Consider the following 13,900-nt stretch of genomic DNA (forward strand, 5'->3'; position numbering starts at 1 on the left):
AAAAAGCTATCTTTACAGAAATGATATTAACCATATGATCAGAGATAATACCATACCAACATGTACAACTGGTGTTGAAGCGATAAAGTCAGAGGGACGAGTGGACATTACGTGCTTCCTGAGAAGGATATATCAACCTTTCTATCCTATTCCAAAGTGCATAACCTGGATCTAACATGAGTGCATATGAAACTAACCCAAATTATGGGACAGGCTACACAATATTTTGAACTCTTCAAAATATCAGGATCATGAAAAATATACAAGAACAAAGAACTGTTCTAGATTAAAGAAGATCGAAACCATGATAACAGACTGCAATTTGTGATCTTGCATTTACTCCTGGACCATTTAAAGCATATTTGTGGGACAATTGGCAAACTGTATAAGATCTGTCTATAAATTAGATAATGATGTCAGCATTAGTGATGTTAATGACATTCTATCAATGTTGATTTTCTGATTTTGGTAACTGCACTGATTATTTATGAGAATGTCCTTATTTTTAAGAGATACAACTAAAACATTCAAAGGTAAAGAGATACCCTGTCTAAAAGTACTTTCAAGTGTTTCAGAAGACAAATGATGTGTCACTGGATTTGAGAGGCTGATAAAGCAAATGAGATAAGATGATGATAATATTCGAGAAATGTTGGTATTGTAGATGGGAATTCTTTGTATTATTTTAAGAACTTTCCTGGAAGTCTTAAATTATTTTATAATAATTACCTTATAAGTGCAGTAAAAAGGCAGTTTTAAGAGAGTGTATCTGCTATGTGATGTAGTTTTGCATGAAGTAGGGCAGAAGATTCCAGGGGCAAAGGAGAAAAGTTTTAAGTAATAAAGTCAGGGTGTCCTCCCCTAAGAGGATGGTGGTATTGTTTTTTAGAATAAAAAATATATAACAAAAAATGATTTTAAAACAGGATAAAATTTGCTATTCCTGTTTAACATCTATAAGAACATCAAGCTTAACGATGTGCATAGTGGATGAAAATTATTTCATAATGTAAAAGCAGTTTGAAGGCGTACAGTGGTTATAATAATAATGTCCAGATGTTCCTATCCTCATACTGTCATTAACGTGATATCTGAGGCTTGTTGAGTCAGAGATGAGAAATATGCAGAATTCAATCATATGTCATTTAAATAGCTGTAAGATGTGTGCTGGGCGACCAAAGCAAAATATGAAAAGTGTTCAGATTGTCAGTAAATGGATTAGTTGCAAATAATCAAGTGTTAAGATAATCTGAGGGTGGGGGATTTGCAAACTTGAATCATATCGAAGAAATAGAATTTGAGCAACTTGAATGAACAGGACCATGAAACCCACCTCTTTGGAGGACATGGGTTTGGATTTCTCTTGGAAGAATAGAAAAAGTTTCCCTTTGTCCATTAGTGGCTGATGGAGAGTCAGCTCCAGCCAAAGCCTTTGGCTGATAAGCAACCTCACTCTGTGAGACAGTCACCAGTATTCACTTCAGTTGACAAGTTCTCACTTACTAGCTGTGGTAGGAAATTCATTTCCCCTCTGGGAAACAGATTAATTTTAGAGGTAATGACATAAATCAAATACATAATCTTAACATTTTCTGCTTATTTGACTATAATAATAGATGAACATTTGATTTAAAGAGAGTGTATCTATTATAAACATATGAGCCGTATGATTTCTGTTTTAATTTGTAATTCAGTGACTTAGACTTATGATTTTTTAAACAAAAGATTTATTTACTTATGCATACAAGAACTGGGGTATGTGATCTTTAGTTTATAAAAGAAACCAATCAAATTGGGTTGATAAAAGATTAATCAAATATTTGATTTGACCTCTTTAGAGTAATTGTTAAAATTTACTTTTTAATAAATAAGATTGAAATTTATAAATAAATAGGATTGAAATTTATAAATTGAAACAAAAAGTTTAAGGAAAACTGTACTAGAGAAAAATAGTTGAATTGAGCAGCAACTCAATGACACACATTGGCACCTACCATAAAAATCTCATGTAGAAATATTTGAGGAAATTTATTTTTGAAATGGGAAGTGAAATAATAAATAAAATATTAGCAATAATGAACTACAATATTCACACTTAAAGATGTACACTGTAGGCCACGTATTCAAAAGAAATTTGTTTTTGGTAAAGAAAGCTAATAACAATGGAAAACGTATACATAAACACATCTTTGCTTCTCCAAACCTAGCTTTTATCCCTAAGTAATCATGCCATCAACAATAAGAAATAAGATTATGAAACAAACATAACATGTTTCATTATCATTCAGAATGTGGAATTCTAGCATAGATAAACTGTATGGAAATCAAGAAAATGGATACCAGGTAAGTTCAAAGCCCTACAGCAAATTAATAGAGTCCATCTGGATGAGGGGGGATTATTTTTTGGCAACGAACTCACTACTTTTACACGAAGTAACAAAATTCTGCCTTAAGGTGAGTTTTATATACTATTGAACATGCACTTTGTAAAGGAAAACAAAAAGGACTAGAATCAAGATAATGCAGCGACTCTTAATAGTAGGCTAAATCTAAAGTCAGGACAAGAGCAAATTTGTTTTAAAAAAAATGGAGGAGTGTAATAGTTAGGAGGTAGATGAAACTGTTTATAAAAGAGCCACAATTAGAGTGGGTTAAAACTTCTATATCATTTCTGGGCCCTTCTGGTGGCACAGTGGGTTAAAGCACAGCACTAAGAAGCTAAAGCCACTTCAGTATGAATTTGATCCCCACCCGGGAGGTGACCCACATGGCACAGCAGATCTCTCCTGACCAGCCTGCTGCTCCCCTCAGCAGTGTATTTCGTCAGTCGGCCTGTCCTGTTTCCCACTCTGTCTCTGGTGAATCCTCTCACCACTCCTGTACCTCTAGCCTGTACCCCAGCTCTATATGCATAAATAAATAAATCTTTAAAAACAAAACCAAAAACTTCTATATCATTTCTGGTTGATGTGCCCACCTTAGATGGGGTGACCAGGCTGTGTAATAACTGCTAAATTAGAGTCTTTGGAGACAGAGGCTCCTACGACTGTTTGTTGTGGCTCTTATCTCTGGGTGTTGCTTACTCACATTGGTCTATGTTTCTCACATTGGTTTATGTTTGTTGCCGCCAAGTCTACATTGATCAAGCAGCAGATCAAGGCAGGGCAGAAAAGGGCTTGCCCTCCCTTTATGGACACAACCTAGAGGTAGGGTGATGCATCTCATTTGTGCTCAGAAACCACTGACCAGAAAGTTCTGATATGCTAGCTACTCCAAGCTCCCTGGACGATGTCTTTATTCTGGTGGCCATTTGCCCAGCTAAAATTCTATAGTAATAAAAGAAGGGAAGAGCCTTTCCCTTTCTGGATGTTAGGAATAGTTGCCAGTGTCTGTAATAGTGAGCAATCTGAGATTTAAAAAAAGAAAAAGAGAAAAGACACCTGAAGAAAGGCAGTCCCTTGCTTTCCCATGGCCTCTGAGGTCCATATTGCTAACTTCCCAGAATAGTGGCCTAGTTTGGGGGTGGAAATGAAAAGGGGATTTTGGAAGATTCTATGCTAATACACAGTCTGTTAGAGTCAAAGTTGGCTTGTGATTCAGCTAAGAAGTAAAATCTATTGTGAGGGTTATTTCTAGAAACTTAGAACCATCTCTGCTATCGCAAAGCCTGACTTTTGGAAAGAAAACTTGCTACATCCACAGCTTGCGTAACAGACTAGAGTAGAGCCCAGCGAGGGAGGTGTCCACTTTGGATATGGAAGGTGAGAGGGAGAAGTCATAGATGATTTTTTTTTTAAGGATTTATTTATTTATCGAACGGAACTGAGGTACATGCCAGAGGTGAAGAGGCAATGAAAGGATTCACCAGAGACAGAATCGGGGAGCAGAACAGGCAGAATGATGAGGTACACTGCTAAGGGGAGCAGTGGCGGTTCAGGAGGGGTCTGCCACGCTGTGCCATCACCTCCGGGCAGGGGATCAAACTCTCACTTAAGTGGCTGCGGCTCCCTTGCAGTGCTGCATTCTAACGCGTTGCGCCACCAGGGTGGGCCCCATGAGTTTTATTTGATTAGAACTTCCTGAATGAAATTAACAGGGAATGTCAGCAAAAACGTCTTTCCTCTGATGTGAAGGAAGGAGAGCCGTTTGGTATAGTAAAAATAGCAGGCGGTTAATGTATTTTAGGAATTGTTTACAGGCATCACATGAACTCGTTTAATTCTTACAAGGACTCTGAATTAAGTACGTTTCTATTTCCATACCACAGATGAGGAAACAAAGCACCAAATTATCAGTTTGCTCAAGGTCACACACTTGAAGCTGGGATTCAGCCTGGACACTTTGGCTTCATGTCCATGCATAAGACTGCTCCATTAGGCTAACTTAGCAACCTTTCCTTAAAAAGAATTATCTCATGTTAACCCAAGACCAGTCTGTGCATAGTACAGTGTAAAGAAATGTGGTTGTCAAACTTAAACACAGGCTAGAACAAGTCTTTTTGAGTTCAATGGGTGAGCGCAGGAGAGAAATTTAGATAGAAGTAATTGAACATTCAAGGTTATAAACTATATACAACAAGTAGCATCAAACCAGAGATCTGGGTAGGATAACTGGAAGTTTCTGACCTTTTTTATTGCACTAACAAAGATGTGCTTAACGTGAACAGTATATTGAGCCAAGGGCTAGAAAATTTTACGTTTGTTACTTCTCTCTGCCTCAATCTTTGCATCTGAAAAATAGAAACATCTCTTCCTCCCCACAAACATATCTTCAGAGTAATCAATGCTTGAAAGTCTGGACAATTGGATCAGCCTTTGAAGCTGTTACTCCAAATAGTAACACTTACTTAGTGGTAAGAAAAGAATTGCCCAAATAAACACACCAGTGTTTGATATATCCCAGGGAACCAGGTGAAGGCTGGCCACAATGAAGAGGAGTAGAATGGAGAGAGTGACAGGTATACTTCTAAGGAGCTGCTGGCTGTTCAGAGACTGGCTTTAGAGGTCTGTGCTGTGAGCACTGCCTGGCTTCAAATTTTCTGAGAGTATAGTGAAAGTTGTGGGTCATTGTCAGCCTGCACACTGAACATCACAAAGATGAAGGTGTCATAACCCATACTGAGCAGGGCTCTGCATGTGATAGTGTCCAGCTCTCTGACTTCTTGAAGCTATTGGGCACAGAAACATCTGGGAGTTAGCTGGTCCATGATTTAGAGCAGTTGTTTTCTGAGTACAGATTTTTAAGGATCTGTGAAGAGTAGCATTGTCAAGGGGTGAGCATGGGGGTATGGACTCACCCAGCTTGACCTACCTTGCATCAGTCAGCTTGACCTTGTTTTCTGACTCATCTTTTCAACCAGTGACTTAAATAAAAGACTAAGCTTCAGTTTCCCAGACTGTAAAGTGAAGATAAGAAGTCCTATCATTTAAGATCGTTGGAAGGGTTACAGGAACATGCAAATAGCTTAGCATTGCAGTGAATGTATAATAGGTGTTCAAATTATGCTAGCTATTATTTTAACTTATGTTATTTTTAGGGGAACAAGAACTGGTTTCTTTGCCACTATCTCTAGTATCACTCTGGAAATACGACTATATTCATGTGGATGGTGGCCCAGGGTTTTTGTCTGCCTGCTACCCACTCAACAAGGGGATACGATGGGAGAACACTGGCTAGCTGGTGTCTTATATGAGCATTTACGAAAGTAGGGTAATTTACCCAAACTGTGGCTGTCTCTATCTGCCGCAAGACAGAGGGATGGGTATGCAAGTCAGCTAATGGGTTCCATGCAAATTTTGAAGTTTCTGGCATATATCAAGGGATAGAGCATCTTAAATCTTCTGAGAAATTTTGTAAACATTCTGCAAAATTCTATGCAAATCCAAGACTTGGCACTGGCATATTTCAGTTTAGCAAATGTGTCCAAATAAATTGATCTGCCTTGTCTAAGACGAAATGGGTATCTGCAGCCATTAGTATTCTTTTTGCCGCTGGGTTGATTTTCTCCCAGCCTGGTGTAATTCCAGGCAGCACGCCTTTGTCCCAAATGCATTTCTGATTGATTTTCTGCCTAACAACTGACAACTTAACTTTACAGCAGGAGGTCTGAGCTCAGGCCCACTTTTTAATGCTTCAGAGTGTAACGTGATCCTGATGGATGGTTCTGAAGAACAACTGGCTTTTGTGATGGAAAAGAAAGTATAGTTCTTGGTTCCCAAACACTTACTGACTTCTTCCATATGGATTAAATTACTGTAAACTAGAGAAGAGTAGGAGTGGGAAGAGGAGGGTTTTATAGGAAGGACCAGGAATTAATTCTATTCATTATCATCATCTGCTTATAAGGTAAAAAATGATTCTGTTCCCATTGTATTCACTGAAAGTACTTGGTGAAGGTGGTCGCATAATTTATTTGATTTCTTATTCAACTTTATAAAAGATAGTTAAAAATCCCATGGAAAAACCTGATTGTAACCAAGTGTCAAAAGTCATAAATTGCTTAGTGACCAGTTTTGGTGTTTAATGATACGAGTAATATTTTTTATATAGGTTTGATTTTAATTAAGCAAGCTGCTAAAATTTCTTCCACAGGTGATTGCATTTGTCTTTGTCTTTGAGTTATTCCCAAAGGATACAAACTTTTTGGATCAACCTTCATGTCAATCAAAAGGATTACCAAAATATTAATCCTTAATATCAAATCCCCAGCTATTGCTAACAATGCATGAATTGTGACTTTATACAACACAGCTGAGTGACACTTGAGTTGGATTTGCAGAGGCATCATTAAAGTGGCAGCTGGAATTCCAGTTGGTTTGCCTATTTATAGTTCACGGGAATCTGGGCTCCACTTAGGTGGCAAACCTAGGCGAACCTCTAGAATGACAAACTCACATTAGTTGGCGCCAGTGGATAGATGCCTGCCGAAGCCTGACGTTCTGCTCCCATGCTCTTGTCATGCTGCTTCCCAGTCTGGACTGCCTTTTCCCATTCTCCTCCCACATGGATATCTTTCCAAATCCACCTCCATCTACTGTGACCCCCAATGAACTCTTCAGTTGCTCATCTCCTTTCCATGTATGGCCTGTACCATCCAACTCATGTTATAAATATATTGCATTTCACGTAGTTTTCTGGTTAATATATATATACACTGATTTTTCCTCCCTCAACTACAGTTCCTTAAGAATAGAGACATTATTTCATGCCATTTTATAATCTCCTTTCCTTGATAACATCTAACTCAATGTCAAGCATCCAGAAAGGCACTAAACATTTCTAGATTTGTTTAAAAAAAAAAAAAGATTTAGTTTGTTTATGCATACAAGATCTGGGGTATAGGCTGGAGATATGGAGGGTGAGAGGTTTACCAAAGACAGAGTTGGGAGCAGAACAATCAGATTTACTGAAGTACACTGCTGAGAGGAGCAGTGGGCAAGACAGGAGTGGTCTGTTGTACTATGTGGGTCAGCTCCCTGGTGGGCAATCGAACTTGTGTTGCAGTGCCTGGAGATAGCTTGATAATACTGAATCTCAACCCCTTGCACCATCAGGAAGGCCCCCATTTCTTGACTATTAAAAGCAAAATCACTGAAATTTTTGAAAGATGTGAATACCTTGAATGTTTATATTTTAAACTATTATGACACCTGAATTAGAAATGAAAGGTTTTGCTGGTAACATGCACATTCATGTGGAAGAAAGAACGTCAGATAGCATTATGGAGAAGTCCAGAAAATGGACTTTCCTTACTTTCTACTATTGCCTCCATTTTCCCAAATCTTTTGGAGCTGACCTAACAGATACATTAGAGATCCATCTAGTGAGGTGAACAGACATCTTACTAGACATTTCAACAGAAAAAACTTAACATAAGAAACTGCTTAAACAATTGTTGGAAAACTGAAAAGCAGAAGTGAGTGCCAAGATGTCACGGTCAGAATAATTGCAGGAAGCAGTCACTTTCCCTACCCTGGTGAACCAAGAGCTGCTGTTGGGTTTATGAGGACCTAGACACTGGGAATAGAGATTTCAAGGAACTGCCTTAGACCTCTGAGGATGGCAAGGTGAGATGATCCATGGATGCCAGAAGGAGGTGAAGGAGGAGAGATGTCACCAGTGTGTGAAGCCAAAGACTGTTACTGGTGGAACTCCCTGGAGGGGGTTCTGGTGAGGATGAATGGCCTCAGAAAAAATACAAAAGTATCAGTGGGCATATAGACTCTGATAAGAAATACAGGGACTGCAGAAGCATCCCAGGATTCAGTGCTTGGGATTGCAGCATTTTTGGATCTTCAGTGGCTTGGGGCCAGCGAATTTTTGCCCTCACCATGTTGATCTTTCAGAAGGCAGTTGTGGGCCCTAGAAGGACATAAAGAGGCCTCCAGCAGCCAACCTCAGAGAGGAAAATTTCAGGCACTTTACAAGTAGTGGAGAGACTGAAACTGTTCCCTGTTTTGCTGCTGTTGCAGGCTGGCAGAGAAGGTGAAGACCTGGATCTGGGCATCTTGCTGAGCTGTGTAAATGTCACCATTTGGGGGTGTCATTCACCTGCTGCAGCTGCTGCTTTGAGTGTTGCTTGTTCCATCCCGTGCCAGGGCATCTTGGTAACTTTGATGAGCATCTCTTGTTGTGTCTTCTGCTGTCTTCGTGAGTTGGATCCCAGCCTGCAGTCTGGCTGCCATGTGTTCCAATGAGAAGATGCCATCTTGGGAGCTTTTGTGTTTACGACTTTAAAACACTGGACACCACTTCAGGTGAGGTAATTGGACATTTTTGGCCTCACTGACTTTTTGTTTTACATTGGTTTGTTAAATAAATTCCATTGTTGTTCTCTAAACCTGAGTAGTCTTGCAATTGTGTGTGCAGGTGTAGAACTCAGACAGTGAACGATAAACTTTTGGGTTCTGTCCTTGGCCAGTTTTAGAGTCCCTTGCTGCCTTGTATTAAGAAAAGGAAGTGGAAGTAGAAGAGAGAAGATGGAGGAGGTGATAGAGGAGAAGGACAAGGGTAGTATTAACTGCTTCTGCCAGGGCAAAAAGCCATTGCTGAGAAACACTAAAGCAGCAAATAGGAAGGAACAATCCTTTCCTCTTGACTTCCAAACTCTCTAGTGCCCCCGTTGGTAAAAAATGGGAGCACCAGCAAAGGAAGGATGTTTCCAGAGTCTTCCTCACAGTAAGGGAGCAGAGCAAGATAGATTTAGAATGGACAGTTAACAACTTCATAACTGGCAAACACAGTAATGACATATTGCCTCTCTACCTCATGATAAAGATAATTGGAAAACACAGAAGGACAGGTGAGAGACAGGCAGATTCTTCAGTATTTTTAGAACTGAAACACCAGGATGTGGAAGTAGCAGTTGCATGGCCATTTGCAGCTGCCTTGCTTTGGATCTTCCTTTGATTCCTCTAAAACCAGTGGCCTCTGGCACTGTCATCTCTGGTGTTTGTGAGCTTCCTTCACCATGTGATGGAAACACAAGGTGACCCTTTTATCAGGTAGCACTAACCTGGGGGAGCTATGGCCGATTAAGTAGAGTGCTAGCACCCCTGAAACTCAGCTATGAAATATTGACTCAGGATTGACTTCCACAGGGAGCCCACTCAGAGGGGTGTGAATATCCTTATGATTTACCTACTTCATAAACACTTAGCATCTTTACAGGGGAGGGGAACTCACTTTATTAAGTGAAGAAAACTACCGTGAATATATAAAGTAAGGTCTAATACTCTATGTGAGTTTCTGGGAGGCAATTCTCCCATGCAATGAGAAGATGGGAATTGGGATACTGTCACAGGGCTTTGCACAGAGTGGGCAAAAAAACTAATCCATATTCACAGATGATTGGCATCTATGCTAAGCACAGTCTTGTCCCTGCAGGCCACCTTCCAGCCAACAAACCAAATGGATCCACTTTCTGATGGAATTTCCTTAGTAATGGAAGGATCAATATATTTCTCCATTGTAAAGCATTACCCTGAATCTGTTTTCAGGGTTGAGTTTTAATATAATGGATTTACGTTCAATTGTGTGGGTGTATACATTGCCATTAAAATGCCTGCATAGATTAGGTCGTTTACTTCCACAACCCTGAGAAAGATGGTTTTATTAATCTCCATTTTGCAGCTAAGTAAACATAAGTAGAGAATGATTAAGTTACATTTTCAAGGTCATGCAGTTGGCATATGACAGAGTCAGGACACAAACCCACATAGTATGGACTTTACATACTCTGTCCTACGAAGCTTCCAATTCCAAGGGACTTAGCAAGGGACTACTGCACTAAAAGATAGCAGTTATCCTGGGGAAATCACCAGTGACTCCTGGAGGAATATTTAGTGCATTCATGTTTTGAACATCTCAGTATTCTCTAAACATATTTTTAGATTGAAGGAAGGGAAGAAGAAATGGATGCACCAAGCACCAACTCTATAAGCAAGTCTGTGCTGAGCATTTCCCCGTAGTCTATAGGTTAATATTATCACACTTTTCAGATTAAAGATAAGGAGTCTCAGAGACATTAAGTAACTTGGACAAATCATTGAACTGATAAATGACAGATCTGATATTTGAGCCTTTAGCTTTTAAGCACTGGTGCTTTAGTGACTATGAACACTTTCAGTTTCTTTCAAGAATTAATTAAACCTTTGACAATAATCACTTCAGGTAAGAAGGATCTTGGCACATAAGCAAGTGAGGTTTTGAGTGTTCAATAAGCAAGAGAAGGTTCTTTGCTTCTATTCAGTTTTTAATTTTGTTTCTTATTTATGACATGAGCCATAACTGCCATCCATAACTATAGCTGAGCTCTTATCTCGCCTTCTTGATATGCTTCTTCTAATTGAAATCCACAGAGGTCATTTTTTTTTTTTTTGCCTGTGCCTATTAACTTAGATTTCATTTACAACATTGCCCTATTAGAACTGTGGAGATTATTAACTTGGATTTTCAAATCAGATTTCCTGCAACTCTGCTCAAGGCAACCCTATTTTCCCAGTAGAACAATCATGTATTTTCTGTGAGTGGTCATAAATATTGAAGAGTTAGTTCCTTGCTAATTTAAAAGAGTAAAGGAATGAAACATCCTTCAGATTTCATTCTGAGATAATTTTGGTTGAGTAGGCTGTTTGCAAAGGTCACATCTGCAAACAATGTCAGAAAAACTCTAAGAGGAGCTTTTACAAGTTTGGCTGTGTGTGCTCATGTGTGTGTTAGATAAATGATAAAAAATGAGAACATTAAAACCGCAGAAAGAATAAAATACCCAATTCTCTTTCATAGTTCTGTACTGTGATTGTTGATATTCCCACCATTCATCTGAAGCTATTGCAGAGTTCCGAGGGCTTCTGAAACACCCAAGAAGGAATAAATCTCTCTCTGCTTGGTTTTACAGTCAGTTATGTTTTCTTGTGATTACAAGTTGTGCAAGTGAGATATTGTATAAATTTTATAGATCTGGTAATATTATTAACAAGAATATTTGAAAACCTCAATGACCCTATCATAACACTTTTTGAATTAAATGAGGGTTATTAAGCCAGGAATGAAATGTCATTTATCTTATATTTTAATAGTCTAACTTACATGTCTTTACTATCTTCCTGTGGGGTGGGTGTTGTTAATACCAATTTAAATGTTTCTCGCATTTAGCTTTACCTCCATCTCACTGCTGCCACCCTAGTGCCAACCTTGTCTCTGTATGTTTATGTGTCTGCTCTAAATGTAAACAGGCTCCTTGCTACCACGAGCTGTTCTCTCTTGCTGGGTCTAGAAAAAGGGGTCTCCTCTGGGTGGGCAAATCAGGAAACATGCTTAGTTTCTTCTCTCAGCTAGCCCGCTTTCTGTAAAATCTGTGTGATTGTATGCACTTTATGTTACATCGAGAAATATTTATAAATCCTTAACATTTATGCCTGAATTAGTAAATGAGCTCAGAATTGGTCTGTTGGCTTTCAGTTTTGCCAGTCTTATGCTTCATTAGCCTTCATTTTCAAGCCATATTTGCCTTCTCATCTCTCTACATAACATCTTGGGCATCTCCCAGTCCCTGAAGGAGGAAATGCCAGTGCTTCTCCATTGTGTAGAATCTTCCAGAGCCTGCTGGCCTCCTTTTGCAGTCTAAATTCTCTCTTCCTTGGTGTCACTCTCCACTCTTGTGAGACTGGCTTAGTTTGCATTTGCCAACTATGTCTTGTCACTCTTACCTCGCAGATGCACTGCCTGTCACTGGGAGCATTCCCTTCAGTATCCTACCTAATTTTAAAAGACTTAAGGATGGGGGCCCTGCAAAGTTAAGTGTTATGCATTCTAGCATCAAGTTGCTGAGGGGAGCAGCGGGCGGGTCAGGAGAGGTCTGCCACGCCATGTGGTCACCTCCGGGGCAGGCGGGAATCAAACTCCTGTGGAAGTGGCTTTAGCTTCTCAGTGCTGTGCTTTAACCCGCTGTGCCACAGGGAGGGCCCTAGCATCAAGTTTTTTTTAAAATCAGGGTCCAAAATCAAGTTTTGCTACAATTATTAATGGGATTATGACGTTGATTCTGCCGAAGTATAGTACATCCTTCAGAGAACCTCATCAGAGGACAGATTTAGCAGAATATTCAAGAACTTTGATTCATTAGAAGATGGTTAGGACAGGAAATTAATCTCTTTTGGGAGGAATACCATGTTGAGGGGTGAGTGAATGATAAAGTGATAGGTATAGAAAGGTTTTTTTCTGTTTACTGGAACTGGCTTTAAAGAAAAAGTGGTTATTTTTAAGCTTTTCACTCTAATATTATAAAGGGAGGCATGAACTTAAAAAAATAATTAGAGGTTCATTTTTGCAGCTATAAAGGACAGATGAAGGCTCAACTTGATGTCCTTTGTGCACGACAATTTTTCCTTTCCCTAAGCACCAATATCACAGCTCTCCTGCCTCATACTCTCCAGTATACGGTGTCACTCATTCTAGCTAATTTAGAAGACTAACAGATGTCTTGACCTAGCTTAGACATAACCTTCCTTACAGAGTGATGACTTCTTGCATTTCTCTGTCTGAAGGTGTTCCCTCACCTGGAAACTTCTTGGTTAATGTGCAATGTGGCATGGAAGAATTGGGGAATTAACCTCACCAGGTGGGATACAGAGTTGAGAAATATGCATTTGCTTGTCCTGCAGTGGGAGAATCTTCAGACACTTTCCACAGGGTCTCTTGGAGGGTCTTCAGTAGAATTGAGCCCCAGTTACTCACTGTGGCTTCATACTCAACCACACACCCTGTGGGTTTTCCTTTCCATCTTGTTACCTCACTTTTTCAGCCATTTCTGGAATCATCTAAATAAGTTATTTGCGGCCAGATTCTTGTCCCTACCTTTATTAATATAGGCCTTATTTCCTTTCCCCATTTCCTTCTTGCATGTTTTATCTCCTTGAGGATTATTTCAACTCCACCAGAGACAAGGAATTCAACAGCGATCCATTTATCGATCAAATCAACACAGTGTAAAGAAGAAAGTTTTGGTGAACATTGCTGAGAATTGATTCCAGTGGGATTCTGAATAGAAGCAAAATTTTACTTCTGCAGTACAATATTTCCTCTTGTAGTCCTTTCTAAGAAAGGTTTTTTTTTTTAAAAATAACAAATGACTTGATAGTTTCCTCTTTTCTTTCTACCTGACTGTAACCTCTATAGCTTGTTATCCATGTCATTTTCCTTTGAATGCTGCCATTAATGCTGTTTATATGTTTCATCTGCCTCCTGGTTTAGGCAAAGACTGACACTCAAATTAATAGGACTGGGGTCTGGTGGGTGACTCCAGGTGTCCTCAGCTCTGTGGGCTCTGGGATGATGGACTGACAAGCCTGGAGAGCCCACAGATGGGGAGCCAGTTGGTGCTTCCCTTTATTTTTTTTTT

This window comes from Condylura cristata, unplaced genomic scaffold (genome assembly GCF_000260355.1).
Source record: "Condylura cristata isolate star-nosed mole 26May11 unplaced genomic scaffold, ConCri1.0 scaffold00012, whole genome shotgun sequence".
Taxonomy (NCBI): domain Eukaryota; kingdom Metazoa; phylum Chordata; class Mammalia; order Eulipotyphla; family Talpidae; genus Condylura; species Condylura cristata.